Here is a 15,726-nt window from a genome sequence, read left to right as displayed (position 1 = left end):
CTTTCCTAATCTTGAACCAGTCAGTTATTCCATATTCAGTTTTAACTGTCGCTTCTTTTTCTGCAGATATATTACTGGGTTTGGTGAACAGTTATCATTTTTTTAGGAACTTGCCACAGTATGTTATGATGAATACAATCAGAGGCTTTAGAGTAATTTGCATTTATGTGTCTATTATATCATGATTTGAAAGGATTTGGAAAGAAATTAAATTTCAGATATTCTTTGGGCTTGAACTTAGGCCCTTTAGCATTCTATGCTGATGCATCTTATGATTGACCAATTAAGCATAACATAACTAATAAAGCTGGAGTGCATTTTCAGAAAGGCATCCTTTTCCCAAAGTATTCTAGATCGTTTCCCTTTTGATTTATGTTATAGTCATAAATAATCAGCCCTGTTTTTGTAGCCAAACACCACAATCAGCCAGCCACCCTTCTGTATAAATTAAAACTAGCAGATAATACAACAGAATAAACTCTTTAGCTACCTCATTCAGCTTTTGTTAATGAAAAAAATATGTTTAAGATGCTGTGAATGTTATCTTCTGCAGTCACAGAGCTCTGCTAATAGCATTGTTCCCATTAGATATATTTGCAATTCCGTAGTGTGGTAATCTTGTAGAAAGACATTTCTTCCCTCGTGTATTACTTACCTCATTATAACAGCATTATTTGAGGAGTCATTCAGTACAGCTAAACTATTTCTGAACAGTTCCACATCAAAATGTAATATTAAGAGAAATGTAAAAATAATTATAATTATGACTATTGTATATAAATATTCATTGCTTGTGGTTGTTGTTTAATATGAATAATATTTCTGGAACACATATATGTGAAATCTAATTACTGGCTTTGCCTTCTCATTTCTATATAAATATACATTTAAATGATAATTCTGTCAGGAAAAAGTCAGAAGAAATGGAATAAGTGCCTTTTGCAAATTAATTTGAAAAACACAACTTTGGATGTTTGTTGGGTATTGAATGAATATGATCATAGACTTTTCCTTTAGATGAAATGAATCATAGTCCAGGTAATAAATCAGTTATCTTGTAAGTAACTATTCTGTCTGACTTGTGTTATTTTGATAAAATTGTATAAATTCTAGTAAGAAATGAAGTAAATGCTGCTTTTGGTTGTCCTGCAAAAAAATGCTTTTCCAGAGTCATGTTACCTGTCTGTCTAATAACACAAAGCCAGCTTCCATTTGCTTATCCTAACACTGCAAACCAGCTACTCTTACATTTTTACCTCAGCTTCTCAGGCTTTCACTCCCTCGAAACAATATCTTGCTACCTACAAGCATTATTCGATTTTATTTTTCAGATTTATGCCTGCGACATTTGATAGTCTGCATATAACTGTGTATCATCTGCTAAGTTAAATGTTTACACTCTCATCAAGGCCTGCCCTCAGCTATAATGACACATTTAGCTAGCTGCTATAATGACACGTTTAGCTAGCTGCTTGCATGTACATATCCTACGTTTCCCTCCCGATTTCCTCAAATCATCATGTTCATGTTTTCCTGTTCATTTTTGTGTACTTTATCAAAGTATGCTTTTAAAAATTGCTTTAATCTGATGTGAAATCCTGGAGGGTGGTATGGGATAATAAACTGGGCAACGTCTTAGCTATGTGTCTGCATCACTGAGCATACTGGCCACTGCAATGCATGTAATAATGTCATCCTCAGATTAAGGTTTGCAGCTCATAAATAACCTGTAAACGTTGCACAAAATACTAGACAAATGCAGATTAATTCTTCTCCTTCCTTCACAAACATGCTAGGTTTCTTATTATATACAGAACAATGACTATTACACTTCAAGAATGCACATTGCCTTTTCTTGGACCTCATATATATCACTGGCTGTGATAAACTGAGGTCCCAGCTGTTTGAGTTGGTGATAGCTCAGGTTGAGACAAAACATGCCATAGCACTTATCGAAAAAAGCAGGTGTTGCTTTATTTGTATATTATCTTAATACATCACCCCATTCCATTCTGTTTACAATATTTACAACATTTAGAGTATTTTCCATATTTTACATCTTCAGTTTTACAAATGTTAACATCTTAAATTCTGTCCCCATGCATTTCTGCACAACTTTCTTTTTATTTCAGCCAGCACATCTTGATTATTCCTTTTTTATCACATCTTCTTTTCCATAACACCCATAATGTTACCATCAGCATCTTATCCCATGTGTTAACTTTCTTTTTCATATTTATCATACAGTATTGTATCTATGCTTATAGTTTGCAAACCTTCCTACCTATACTCATTTTTGAAATTTCTTCCAAAAAACTTCATTTGTTTTACAATCCAAAAAATAATACTTTGTCATTTCTTCTTTGTTATAATCCTTACATTTTCTCTTCTCCACTGCTTTTTATTTCATACTACTTTTTACAGCCAACTTGTTCAGTAATAATCTCCACAAAAAATCTTCAGCCTCATAAAAATATTCAAATGTTCTACTTTTTATTGCCTTTTAACCTCATCCTTATGCTCTTTCCACGGACATATTAAATAATATTTCCCCATTATCAGGTCGCACCATTCTCTTCTATGTTGTAACTTCATCATTTTTAATTTCCATAATTTCATCTTGTCATCTTATTCTTTATCTTCACCTCTTTTTTCTGCTTTTCTTTCTGTTTTCATTTTTGCATATTTCACATACATTATTTTTCCTATCAGACACGTTTCCTTCAACTTAATATGTTTAATACCCAAAAAAGGGATATAGATACCAAATATGCCACTGGACGTTTTAAATTTAAACCTCATTCTATTTTATTTATATATATATATATATATATATATATATGAAATTCACTGTTTAACTGGATTGAGAGTTAATCCTCAAATAAAACAGAAAAAAAGCAATTATTTTTCCATTTTTCCAGGAACTACATACACGCATGCACGCACACATGCACACACACACGCACACACACATACACACACACACACACACACACACACACACACACACACACACACACACATGCACGTGTGTGTGTGTGTGTGTGTGTGTGTGTGTGTGTGTGTGTATATATATATATATATATATATATATATATATATATATATATAAAACATTCTCCAAATATCCCAACTTTCCCAGTATGTATTTAACATATATAAGTTCTTTTATAAAGTATATCATACCATTTTCAATCTTTATTTTCTTTCCTAACCATTTACCATAACCTTTACCTAAGACTCTGTTACCTATGTCATTCCTTTATCTTCTTTTATGATTTTTTTATTGTCATCAAACACGGCCCATGTTGCTCTGTGATCTGAAAAATCTTCTTCTTCTACCCCACCTGCCACTTCCTTCATGTAGCCTGAATACATTATTACATACCCCGGGATTCATGAAGCTTGAGCCAGACGCAGGCGTAGCGTAGGCGGTATAATGCCAAAAATGAGTGATTCAGGTATGATCCAATTCCACGTGCATTACCAGCGTACGCCAGATCTGCGCAGCCCTCGGCTTAGGTATGCTAATCACCCCATGCGCAGTGCTGCACCATACAAATGAAGGTACATAGTGATTCATGAAGTGGTGCAGGCGTAGCGTAAGCCCACAGAAATGTAAACCAAAAAAAATGGTTTACATTTTTCCAAACAGAGCATCGGAGCTATGAAAGCAGACCAGACTCATGTATTACAAAGTTAACATATGCCAATGGCTAAATATACAGCCAATGGCATAAGAAAAAATGCACAACACCTAAAAAACATTTAATGTCATGTCCGCAGTAACGCAAAGTACAACCGCAGGGCATGTGTGCACAAACAGGAACACAAAGAAAATATATACAAATGTCATAAAATCGTAATGTAATACAAATCATGATTTCACCATAATACTCAATGGTATGCATGGTACACCACAACCAAGCTGCAAGGGTTGCTAAGGGTCTGTGACAGTGTTTGGCATGGTAACTAGGAATTAGTAGTCAATGCCATGCAAATGAGGCAAGTAATAGTGAATTGCAAACGTCCCACCGGACTAAGGATGTACCATACGGCGCAGCGCTACAACACCGAGGAGTATTTTAGAGGTATACATGACATCAGCAGTGGGGTGTGCCACCGTAGTTGTAAGCACATTGGAGCAATGCAAATTCAGCCTGGCCATTGCTAAGCAAAGTCGCAGGACAGGGGTGGGGATGTAGGTATAGCATCGTTTAGCTGAGAGCACATATGGCACCCGAAAGTGCATGTGTACGGGGATGAAAACGTGCCCAAAACCCGGTAAGCAGACACACGCGGTGCGCTCCATAGCTCAAACAGGAAGGTTAGGGGAAGAAAATAAGGAAATGCCGCAGTAGGGTAATTGGAGTACAACTGAGCAATTAACACCTATTAACTCACAGTGGGCAATCGACGGCAGCTGACAAGTCTGCTCGCAGAAACCTGCAAAACAGGATAGGGGAGGTGTCGGATTGCAAAGAAAAGAGAACTGTCATAGCAGGGCAAAGCAAACCTGCAGTAGACCGGCCATAGAACACATTACACAAGATAAGCCAGGTTTAGGAAAGTACAAATGAAAGCAGGCTGCTGGATTCATGCCAGAAAGTGGGAGGTGAAACGTTAAGAAATGTAAAGGGAAGGGCAAGAGGTAATCCACGGCAGCCAAATGTAATTCAACACCAAAGTCACCACAATAGTAGTACCTGTCGTAAAACACATAAGATACCCTGTAGCTACGATCGTACATACACACCCTATGACATCATCAGTGTTCACAGCACAATAGTATAAAGTGTGAAAGCACCTCACGCACACCTGTGTATTCCCAAACACTGCACCATCGGTGTAAACAGATGGGGAATTTTTACAATGTACATGTTGGGAGCTGCCATAGCTGTGATTCATCACCATGTGTTAGAGACTGAAGATGTTGTGGAGGATGATGCTGACAACCACTGCAGGCCCCGGAGGAGGAGAAGAGTGTTCAGACCAAGGGTAACCTACCAGAGGCTACATGATCTGGAGATAGTAGAGTGTTACAGGGTGGACAGGGACATCTTACAGCAAATAGTTGAGCTGTGCCGGCCACGCCTGAGATCCAGAAACAACAGAGGGGAACCCATCCCAGTGGACATGAAGGTATGTGTAAGCTTGCGAATACTAGCCACAGGTACCTTTCAAAGGCCAACTGGAGATATAATGGGGATCTCACAGGCATCAGCATCCAGGGTACTGCACCAGTTCCTGGATGCCATGTTACCACATGCCAATGAGCATATATACTTCCCCCGAACTCAGGAGGAGTTGGCCAGCAATATGCATCTCTTCCACCATGTGGCACACTACCCGGAGGTACTGGGTGTGATAGACTGCACGCACATACATATCAAGTCATCACCCGGTGAGCATGGTAGGCACTACATAAACCGCAAGAGATACCACTCCAACTGCCAGGTTGTGTGCAATGCCCAGGGCATTATCATGGATGTGTGTGCTGGCAGCCCTGGAAGCTACCATGACTCCCACATCTGGCATGCCTTACAGCTGTTTCAGGTATTCGTCAGGGGGGGGCATTCCACATGGCCACCTTGTGGGGGATGCTGGCTATGCACTGGAGCCGTGGATGATGACTCCCATCAGAAATGCACACACACCCATGCAAGAACGCCATAATGAGGCACACGCACAAACCAGAATCATCATAGAGTGTGTGTTTGGGATGCTGAAATCACGGTTCTGTTGCTTGGACATATCTGGTGGAGGCTTGCAGTACTCTCCAGGCACGTGTGCCCACATCTTCATAGTATGTGCCATGCTACATAATATGATCTTGCGGAAACAGCTGCAGCAGGGACATAATGGTGAAGGCCCTCACAGCCCACCGCAATTGCCAAGGCCATCACAGGCACAGAGGGATTTAGACCACGAACACCCTGTGCCAGCCCCAGTAGGCAGATGGAGACGTGCCCAATATGCCTACGCCTTGGCAAAGAGGGAACGTATAGCACATACTCTGACAGTGCAGGCCCCTACGGACTGACACACCTCTCCACCTACACACACAGTAAAATGGATGGCACACACACATGACCACCTGTAAATTGTAATGTATAGGTGACCTACTGTGTGAATCCTACATAGGCAGCCCTCAACCATTGCACACACAACAGCTATTGGAACAAGGAATGTCAACACCTGAACAGTACATGCACCTATCAGCATATGTTGGTACTGTATGTATAGGTTCCTAGGTACATCGGTAGGTACACGCCCGATTGTCAGAGGCCATAAATCAATCGAGGCAAACAGTGTCTGCTGTCCCCACCACATCGAGTAACCAACTGTCCCTCAGTGGAGCAGAGCCATTTGCAGGATCCATGTGTATAATCACTGTTCCCCACACACTCTGCATGGATTCCCTGGTGTGTTAATGAGGGGCTCCATATACTGTAATCATGGATGTAGTGGCAAAGCATGGGGTGTACCCATGACAGGTATCTGTCACCCCAGCATGCTCTACCTATGGTTGTGTGAAGGTGTAGCACATTATAGTGTGTGGCTCACTGTGACATACATTCCCAATGCTGGAGCACATCCATTAAACATCACTTGGACATACCATTAATAGGTCTCATCCATATGTAAACTAACTGAGTTACCCATTTGATTGCAGTATGGAGTAACAGCCATAGTACAGTCCATATACAAAATGCCATAACACGTGTACAAATCCCAGATGCCCAAGTGGTAAATGCATTGACTGTCGTGCATGTTCCCGGTTCCATGTCCTGCAAGGGACGTTACGTAATCCCGAAGGCACGAATAATGGATGTTGGATGCAGGTCATCAGATCAGGCTTAGCACATGTTAGCGGGAATATGCATTGTCCAGTGCTGGTAAGCATCATTTAAACATGACTATATGGATATGCGTGAAACAGGGCTAAGCTTCTCTGAATATCGTGCAGATCACGGTCAGTGATGTCCAGAACAGGTGAAACCAGCATTATTCACCCCTGTACTAATAGTGCCTGCTCTAAAGGGTAAAATGACCACTGCCAGGAGTAGAACACGCAATCATGTACATGATCACCTAACACTAAGCTACCCAAGATGTACCAACAGCAGATATGTAATGTGACAGATTCAAACACAAACGTGCGGAGTCTAGGAAACAGTATACACCGACATGTACACAATGAAAGGTGTATTTTCCCTCTCACTCTCTCTCACACACACACACACACACACACACACATATATATATATATATATATATATATATATATATATATATATATATATATACATAATAGCGATAGAAAGGGTGATAGAGAGATATATGTTGATATATACGGATTCACCTATATCTGCAAATATATAGATAGGTCAACGACATGTACACAACCATGGAGAAGACAGAAAGAACACAGTACCGGAACACTGGAACCGCGTGTAATATTATCACGATATTAAGGGACATTTAGTTATCGCTGCCGGTGTTGCGGTCCACGTAGGTACTGTGTTCAACTGTGTTTGTGATTGCTGTAGTCTGTGTATGTGTGTGTTGAGGGTGCCGTGTGCATTTCCGTGGGACTGTAATGTGTGTGTGTGTTTGCATCGTGTGTCTGTTAGTGCTAACTCAGAGGTAGATCATTATGGTAGGTGTGGTTATAGCTGGCTGTAGGCATACGGTTACCACCTGTCCCACTTTAAGAGGGACAGCCCCTCCCTGGGCAGTTGTGTCCTGACAAAAAATATTAAAAAGGGCAAATGTCCGAGATTGTAGGACATAATTATGTCCCATATATTATGCAATAGTTGCATTAAATAGTTATGCCTGTATCTACAAAACGTAAATGTTACATGAAACATGATAAGTAGCTAAAGTGCTACAAGAATAAGTATGTATTCAGGATAAAAGTATGTTCTATCCTGTGTACTGACCATGGGTATGTGTCGGCCTGTAAACACCGATGTGTGTCCTGCAAATGTCCCACTATGGTCATTTGAAAAGGTGGCAACCCATGCCAAAGAGGTTCAGTCACCAACACAACTGCAATGAGCGCAAATATCTGTGACAGAAATACATGAGACAGCTGTCATTTAGTAACATTCCTTTACATATTGCTGTATTTCCGGAGGTATGGAAATATCAACCTCACCTGCATACTATATAGAAACCAGTTAACAATGGCTCAATGTATAAGCCCGTAACAACGATAGTTCAGTCTACTAACTGATAGGTCTTCAATTAGGGAAGGAGACCACACACATATATGGAATATGTAGAAATGCAGTCCCCACAAACCTGTATATGCTATGTACACCCACCTACATCTCCCCCACACCCGAAACAATTGCAATACAGACTGTAATAACATCACAAACATCCACTCACTCAATTACATCTGCAGAGGCGTTAACATACCTTGTGAGAGACACATTTGTAAAGGCACCATGTGAAATCATAGCTGTTGTATAATGGAACAGACGGCGATGTTACAGGTTTTGTTTGCAATAGTCCCTTATCAGATGGTTGAGATGACAGGTACACTCACATGTAGAACCACATACTCTAGCCATCACACACAATCCACGGGGGACATGAATTCAAAATATCCGTGTCTCTACAAATAGCAGTTGCAATTCCTCACAACAAAACACATACAGGCCGTCTCCCCAAAGGTAGGGCAAAAGGGCAATGCCCAAGTGGAGAATTCAATTATACCCCACTGTTGCCGCGTAATTGGCGAATGGAATAGCTGCACAGCTGATGTGCATGTAATAATTTACTCAGGAACACCAATTGGCGGCAGGAAACCACGTTACAGGTATCGACGTATATAAGGATGACTTGCCATACATTCAAACCGTATACTCATACCAGAGAACCGTTTAAACAGTAAAGGTGTAAGAGAGATATTTACAAAGATTCGGAATGCTAACAAGGTATGTAGAACACTCAGTATGTTAGTGTATGTAGAGCCTGTTTTGTATTAATTAAAAGTATACACAATGCATAAAGTGGGAAAAGGTATTATGTAGTGATGTCTTGTTGAGCATAGTAACGCTTGTAGAAATTGTGTGTCCTGCTGTGGGCCACAAGGTAAACATCACGTACACCACAAGGGATGTTACATGAGGGCTTTAAACAGAACAATTCCACACCACCCGCCGTCAGTGGTAGGGTATGTCCAACAAGTACGTGCCATAGCAGGGGGTAGTATATGTTGATATACTGTCACAGTAGGCATGTGTATGGGCATATAACGACAATAACATGCCTAAGGTGGTCCTGCTGTGCAAGTATGCTTTGCATTATGGGATAATGTTTAAAATATGTGTAATGTACAGTATTTTAGGTAGATATGTCAGATATTCTACACAGCATAACAGTTATATCATGCAAACAAAAGGTATCGTCTATTGGCATGTACAATACACAATAACAGGATACATATGGCTTGTAGTCATGGGACACTGTAACAGCATGATAGCTAATCAAAATGGAAGAGCTACTCAATTAACCATGCACAAAGGACATGTAATAGCTTCACAGGTTCATAGTGAGGTACTATGCTGTCTGGCAAGTCTATGTGTAAGCCCAACTACAGTGTTTACACAGGCGGCACCTCTCTAGGGTAGTGTCCTGTCTGTGAACAGCAGAGCCATGTGTTACCTGCACCTCTGTACAGTACAGCCACTGCAGTGATCCCTGGCATATCAGTGTTACCGCCTACAGAGTCACCTAGGACCGATGTGTTGGGTATGTTATAACACCCTATTGGCTGTAGTTGATGGGCACACATGAGTCTGTGTGCTATAAGTAATTGTTGTTGTGTTTGGTGATGGGGGCTGCCTCTGGTGCCTACACAGAGTATGGAGAGGTTCTGCAAATGTCGTACACATACTATGTGTGGCCTGTGGTGGTGGAGATCTAGTGAGACTATGTGATGAGTGGGATGTGTTGCAAATGTTAAACGTCCCCACATAAATGTCAGGTTCAGTCTGGGTTGGTGAGAGCATTATCCCCCAGCATGGCTACATATGTGCATCTCCCACAGGCTGTAGTGTCGTATGTTGGGAGGTGAGCATTGACTGTGTACATGAGACAATTGCTCTATTGCCACATGTTTGCCATATTCATCATATAGACAGGCAATAGCACTGGTAAGTGACACTTGGACATGCCTGTATATTCAACCATGTCTCACAAGATATGTGAGTTACATGTGTACAACAGCTGTTGTACTGTAAGCAAGCTGGAAATGTAAGGACAGACAGTGTACTTGTAAGAAATGAGTTGGAATGGGTGCTATAGTAATTAGTAGCTCATGAAGTGTTTACATGTTCTGAACAAGTGCTGAGCATGAATATGCAATACAGATAGGGTGTTGGATAATATCAACCCACTGCAACCCACAAGTGGAGACGACAGTCATAATTGGAGGCACTGCACTATTACCCTGCTGAGTATGGTCTGCAAGTCTATGAACCTTTATCAATGTAGATGTTAGCAGTACAGAAGTAGATGACAGTATGGATGATTTCACACTGCATAGCATACCTGTGATAGGTCATAGGACATCATCACCCATACCGTGTTCCAGCTACACTGAGTATACTAGATGTACCTTCGTATGTCACAGGAGTGTTCTACCAGTGGCCTATTGACAGAAGCAACACTACAAAAGGTGCCTGAGTGACATATGCGTATCACACCAGTGGCAGCTACAGTAAAACAGGGTTAATGTTTTGTACTCCCCCCTCATTGTAGCCCATACCACACAGACAAATGGGAGGCATCTGTGTATGTAAGGATGTGAATGGCCATGACCTAGGAGCAATAGCTGTTTCAGTGTTGTGGACAACATACAGAATGGGCTTTGTGGGTGAGGTATGCAACATATGTGCACAATCTGACAGCTGATAATAGCATTGTCACTGCTAGGTGAATAACCCTGTACCCATTAACTACCACCTAGGCAGTGGTCAACATTATGGACACTGTGTAAGGGATGGTGCTGTGCAGTTCACCTCCCTGAGTTGGTGACGTCTCCAGGCCTATTAGGTAGTCATACGAGGCACCCATGTCATGACAGGGTGCCATCCATGAGCTTGGAGATCATTGGACAGGCATACTCAGCACTCGGGTGACCAATATCGGATCACATATCACCTTTAAGGGGTATTGGCCATGTGTGGATGGGCGATACCAGCCTTCACAATCCCCACCTCCACTATGCAGCATGCTGGCTACCTTGCATAAAGACATGTGCTACACTGTGATGTTGGACATGCTACACGTACATATCCTGATCTGAAAGACATACGTCATGGACAGCCACCGTCCTACTACAAGGATCGCCACATGCTGGACAGATCCCTATGCCATACATGTTACATACTCTTGCCATACCATGCAACCCTGCCCATCAAAGCTGCACATGTCATCTCTGTCATACATGGTGCGATGACCGCATGGTAGATGTATTATTAACTGTCTGGATCAGTAATGTGGCACTGATGCACCTCGCAGTGGTAAAATGGCTGTCAGATACAGCAAGAAAACCTTGCCCGTACATGCTGTAGTTGATAACCATCCCTGCGAATGAAGTCCGGCTAGCCATTGTCCCATGTCTATCACATGTGCAACACAGGTGATACGTGGCAGGATGTTGAACTGCTCTACAGTGCCATGTAGATGTATATGGCAAAACACATGCATGTAAAGGTTTCCATGCATATGTGTGCATTGTCACTGCTCATGTCCATTAAGGCAGTGTATGTGTTGATATGTGACATATACACAGCATCAAGGTCAACAGCATTACTGTGGACACATCCAGGCATGTGCTGATAGGTAAGAACACCAGTACAGGCAAACAGACATGCCCACATCAAGACAGCATTCACATGGAGTATGAACAATGTAATGAGGTGACACACATATATGGTGATGATATCCAATGCATAACGGGTGTTACATGTGTGTGACACAAACATGTCAGTCGTGTCAGTGTCATGACGATTTGCAAAGATAACTGTTCAGATGTACTAGATTTAATACAAATGTATGTGCAGCTGTATCTCTGTACATCTCTGTGATACTGTGACCTGTCTCCATCATTATGTCTTCCAGATAATGCCTCATTCACGCCTGCCAGCGTATAGCCGCCTGGAGGATGATGCCCTCATCCCGTACCTCCATGAAAACTACGAGGTGTTGTTCAGCCATGTGCCATAACATGCCCAGCAGCATGACGACCTGTGGCAGGACCTTCGCAGGAGGGTTAATGATGTGGGTGGCCATAACTGCACCTACCAGCAGGTGCGCAGACACTGCACGGACCTGATATGACATGCGAAACAGCATGCCAGTGCAATCGCCAGGGAACAAGGTGGAACAGGTGGTGGGCCACCAACCCAGCCCCCACTCACACCCACCGAGGAGCTACTGGCCAGCCTGGGGACACCCTCAGAACAGCATCCACAAACACTAGCTGCCATCGTGGAGGTGGGTGTCTCCCAACCAATGAGCCTGGAGTTGCCTGGTAAGTCACTACTGTACATATGACTATTATATCCCATTTAGTTGCATGTGTCACTGTACAATATGTAATGTAACATCATATGCAAGGTATGTTTACACACATGCCGCATACTACAGTATGCTAACCTGTGTATGCACACATGTGAATACTATATGCTATTGTACAGGCAAATGTGTTAACATGCACAGTGCACCCTGTGGCTGTCATACAGTCATGGATAATGTTCAAAGTGCTGTGTCACCCCTATACAGGTACCTCTGGCGTGCCGCACAGACATCAGTCTGTTGCAGGTGAGACAGTTATCAGTATCAGGCATGTTAATGCATATATCTATTCGCCATGTGGCCAGTTAACACATATACATATAATGTATGGTCCAGTCACGAAATACAGGTCGCATCTGTCATCATTCACACTGGCTACCCATGTGCAATATATACAAACTAAATGAAACACCGACATAAAACCACAGTATCTGTCATTGCTAGATGTGTGGACAGCTGTGCATACAATGGTGGAGGTGTTCAATGTAGGCATATGTACTATACATTGGAACAACACATGTGTGGTACGCAAATAGTACCACACAGTGAGCTGGGATATGGGCAGCCCACAGGAGTCACCATTGTGTAATATGCCCCTGCAATGGGTGCACACATTGTGATGTGCCATCTGACATATCCCAGACATGTAGTATTCTGGCTGTAATATTGTCTCACTATCCCATAATACATACCCCACATACAAAACATACAACCCATTGTCTGCATAGCCCTGTGGACAGTGACATATCTGACATCTATGGGTGTATGTCATATGGAACAACACAGACGGGAGATAGATGGCCATCACAAACATTTGGCCAACACATGTTCACACATGGCCATGGAGGATGGCCAGAGACATGGAGCCACACAGTAGATGTGATGTGTATACACCCTGTTGCACATTGTCCACACATGGTCCAACTATAGCCTTAGTTGACTGATTATATAGTTGATGTGGAACACTGGACATCCTAAAAGCCTGTGCACAGCTAATGGAGGTGTCACTTAATTCGACCATATAAGATGTGTTGAACATCACGACTGTGTCATAGCATGACAGTAGTCACCTGTACAGCTTCCACAGACATTGACACCACATCAGGTTACAGATACCATACATTTCCCTTCCTGCTGTAGGACATCACTGTCAGCCGTGCACCTCGTGTGTGTGGTACATTAACGTCATGTGGGACATGGTGTATTGACAAGTCTGCCATGTGTGGACATGGTTGCCAGGCAGCTAAGACTTTGTAGTAGTTGTGCAGGGGTGTCATCGTAGGTCTTTTAGTGACCTGTCACACGACACAGCATGGTTTGGTGTGTATACACCTCAGCGACGTGGGTCACAATCCACAGTTATGTAATGTGTATGCACGCAGTTATGGCTATGCACTGTGTGCGTATTACACACTGTGTAGCAATATAGATGCCTCATGATGCCATGCAATGGCACAGTGTCTGTACTTCACACTGTATAGCAATGTAGATGCCTCACACTACCCTTCAATGCTCATGCACATTTGCTAAAAGTGCATTCTATCTGTAGGGCATACAGACAACACTGCAATGTGATACCCATTACAATGCTGTACATGTGTCAGGACACCACTGTGTCAGACATGTATGCATGTCAATGCACACGTCAGCAGATTACATGTCAAGGTCACTTCAGCCATGTGTACTGTTAACCTGTGCTGGTCCACATGATGTATCACAGGGATGCATGCTTACTACCATGATTGTGTGAACTGCATGGCTACTGATATGACACCTGCTTGCTGTTGTGTGCAAACTAGGGAGGTATGCCAACTACCACTATTAATGTCTGAGCTGCATGCCGTCTGTCAAATCACATGCATGCTGCATGCCGTCTGTCAAATCACATGCATGGTGTGTCTGTGTGTCTATGTCTGTGCATCTGTGTGTCTGTGTCTGTGCATCTGTGTGTCTGTGTGTCTCTGTGTGTCTGTGTCTCTGTGTGTCTGTGTGTCTGTGTGTGTGTGTCTGTGTGTGTGTCTGTGTGTGTGTGTCTGTGTGTGTCTATTGTAATGTAGAGTCTTTCTTTGCATTCACAGGTGATGTAGGTGCGTTACCCTCCTGTGGTCCATCTGATGTTAGTGTCCCCACAGATACCAGCAGTGATGAACATATGCATGAGGTACAGGCAGGATTGTCAGGGGCTGAATCTGTGCCAATGGTTGCCATCCCAGCTATGTCCCCATCTTCCCCGCACACAGTTCTCATGCCAACACATACCCCATCACCAGTGGCCATAGATGAAGGATAGTCAGCATGTGTTAGCTTGGAACAGGAATGTGTGGTGGCTACAGAAGGTGTGTCTCCACACCATGGTGTCAGTGTAATTACTGCAGATGTGCCACACAGGCATTTGGCCAGTGCCACTTGTAGGAGGACCTCTGGCAGACATGCACCTGCAGGACAGAGCGCAGCAGCTGGTGTCACCAGACGCATGTTCCTGACTGTAATGGTGGCACAGGCATGTGATGAATGGCAGAACAGAGAAGGGCAGAGGCTTCAGAGGGCTGCTATCCATACTCTAAACGACAACATCCAGGAACTGGCAAATGCTCAACAGCAGATTGCTGATGTTCTGGACAGGCAATTGGGTGACATGGTTGGAATCCTTGACCATGGCATGGCAATCCATGAGTGTGAGCTGTCTGTGCTGGAACATCTGGTAGGAGTGAGGTGTAGGCCATGTGGATCTAGGCCAGCTACACCACCTAGTGCAGGTCAACGTGAACAAGCCACCTCACATGCCCGCTCCCATAGTGCTGGTAGCAGTAGCAGTGCAGCTGGTGCTACACTGTCCACACCAGGACACAGCAGGCCACATGGAAGTGGCCCTGGATGTTCCCAGTGGGGACACAGTTCCAGTGGACATGTGTCATTGGACAGTAGCCAATCTTTACCTCCGCCGGGTAGTGCCCATGTAACTCCTGGCAGGCACAGGTCACGTGGCCATGGCCGGACACAGTGAACTGTACATCCTGGTCTGTACAATCTGGAGCTGTCAGTAATACCCCTGTGTAGGCCTGACAAAAGGTAGACTTGTGTGCACACATACATGCACACAGCACAAACATCTGTAGGGCACCG

This window comes from Protopterus annectens, chromosome 1.part0 (assembly GCF_019279795.1).
Source record: "Protopterus annectens isolate FY-2018-M chromosome 1.part0, PAN1.0, whole genome shotgun sequence".
NCBI classification, from domain to species: domain Eukaryota; kingdom Metazoa; phylum Chordata; order Ceratodontiformes; family Protopteridae; genus Protopterus; species Protopterus annectens.
Note: the sequence above shows the minus strand (reverse complement) of the source record.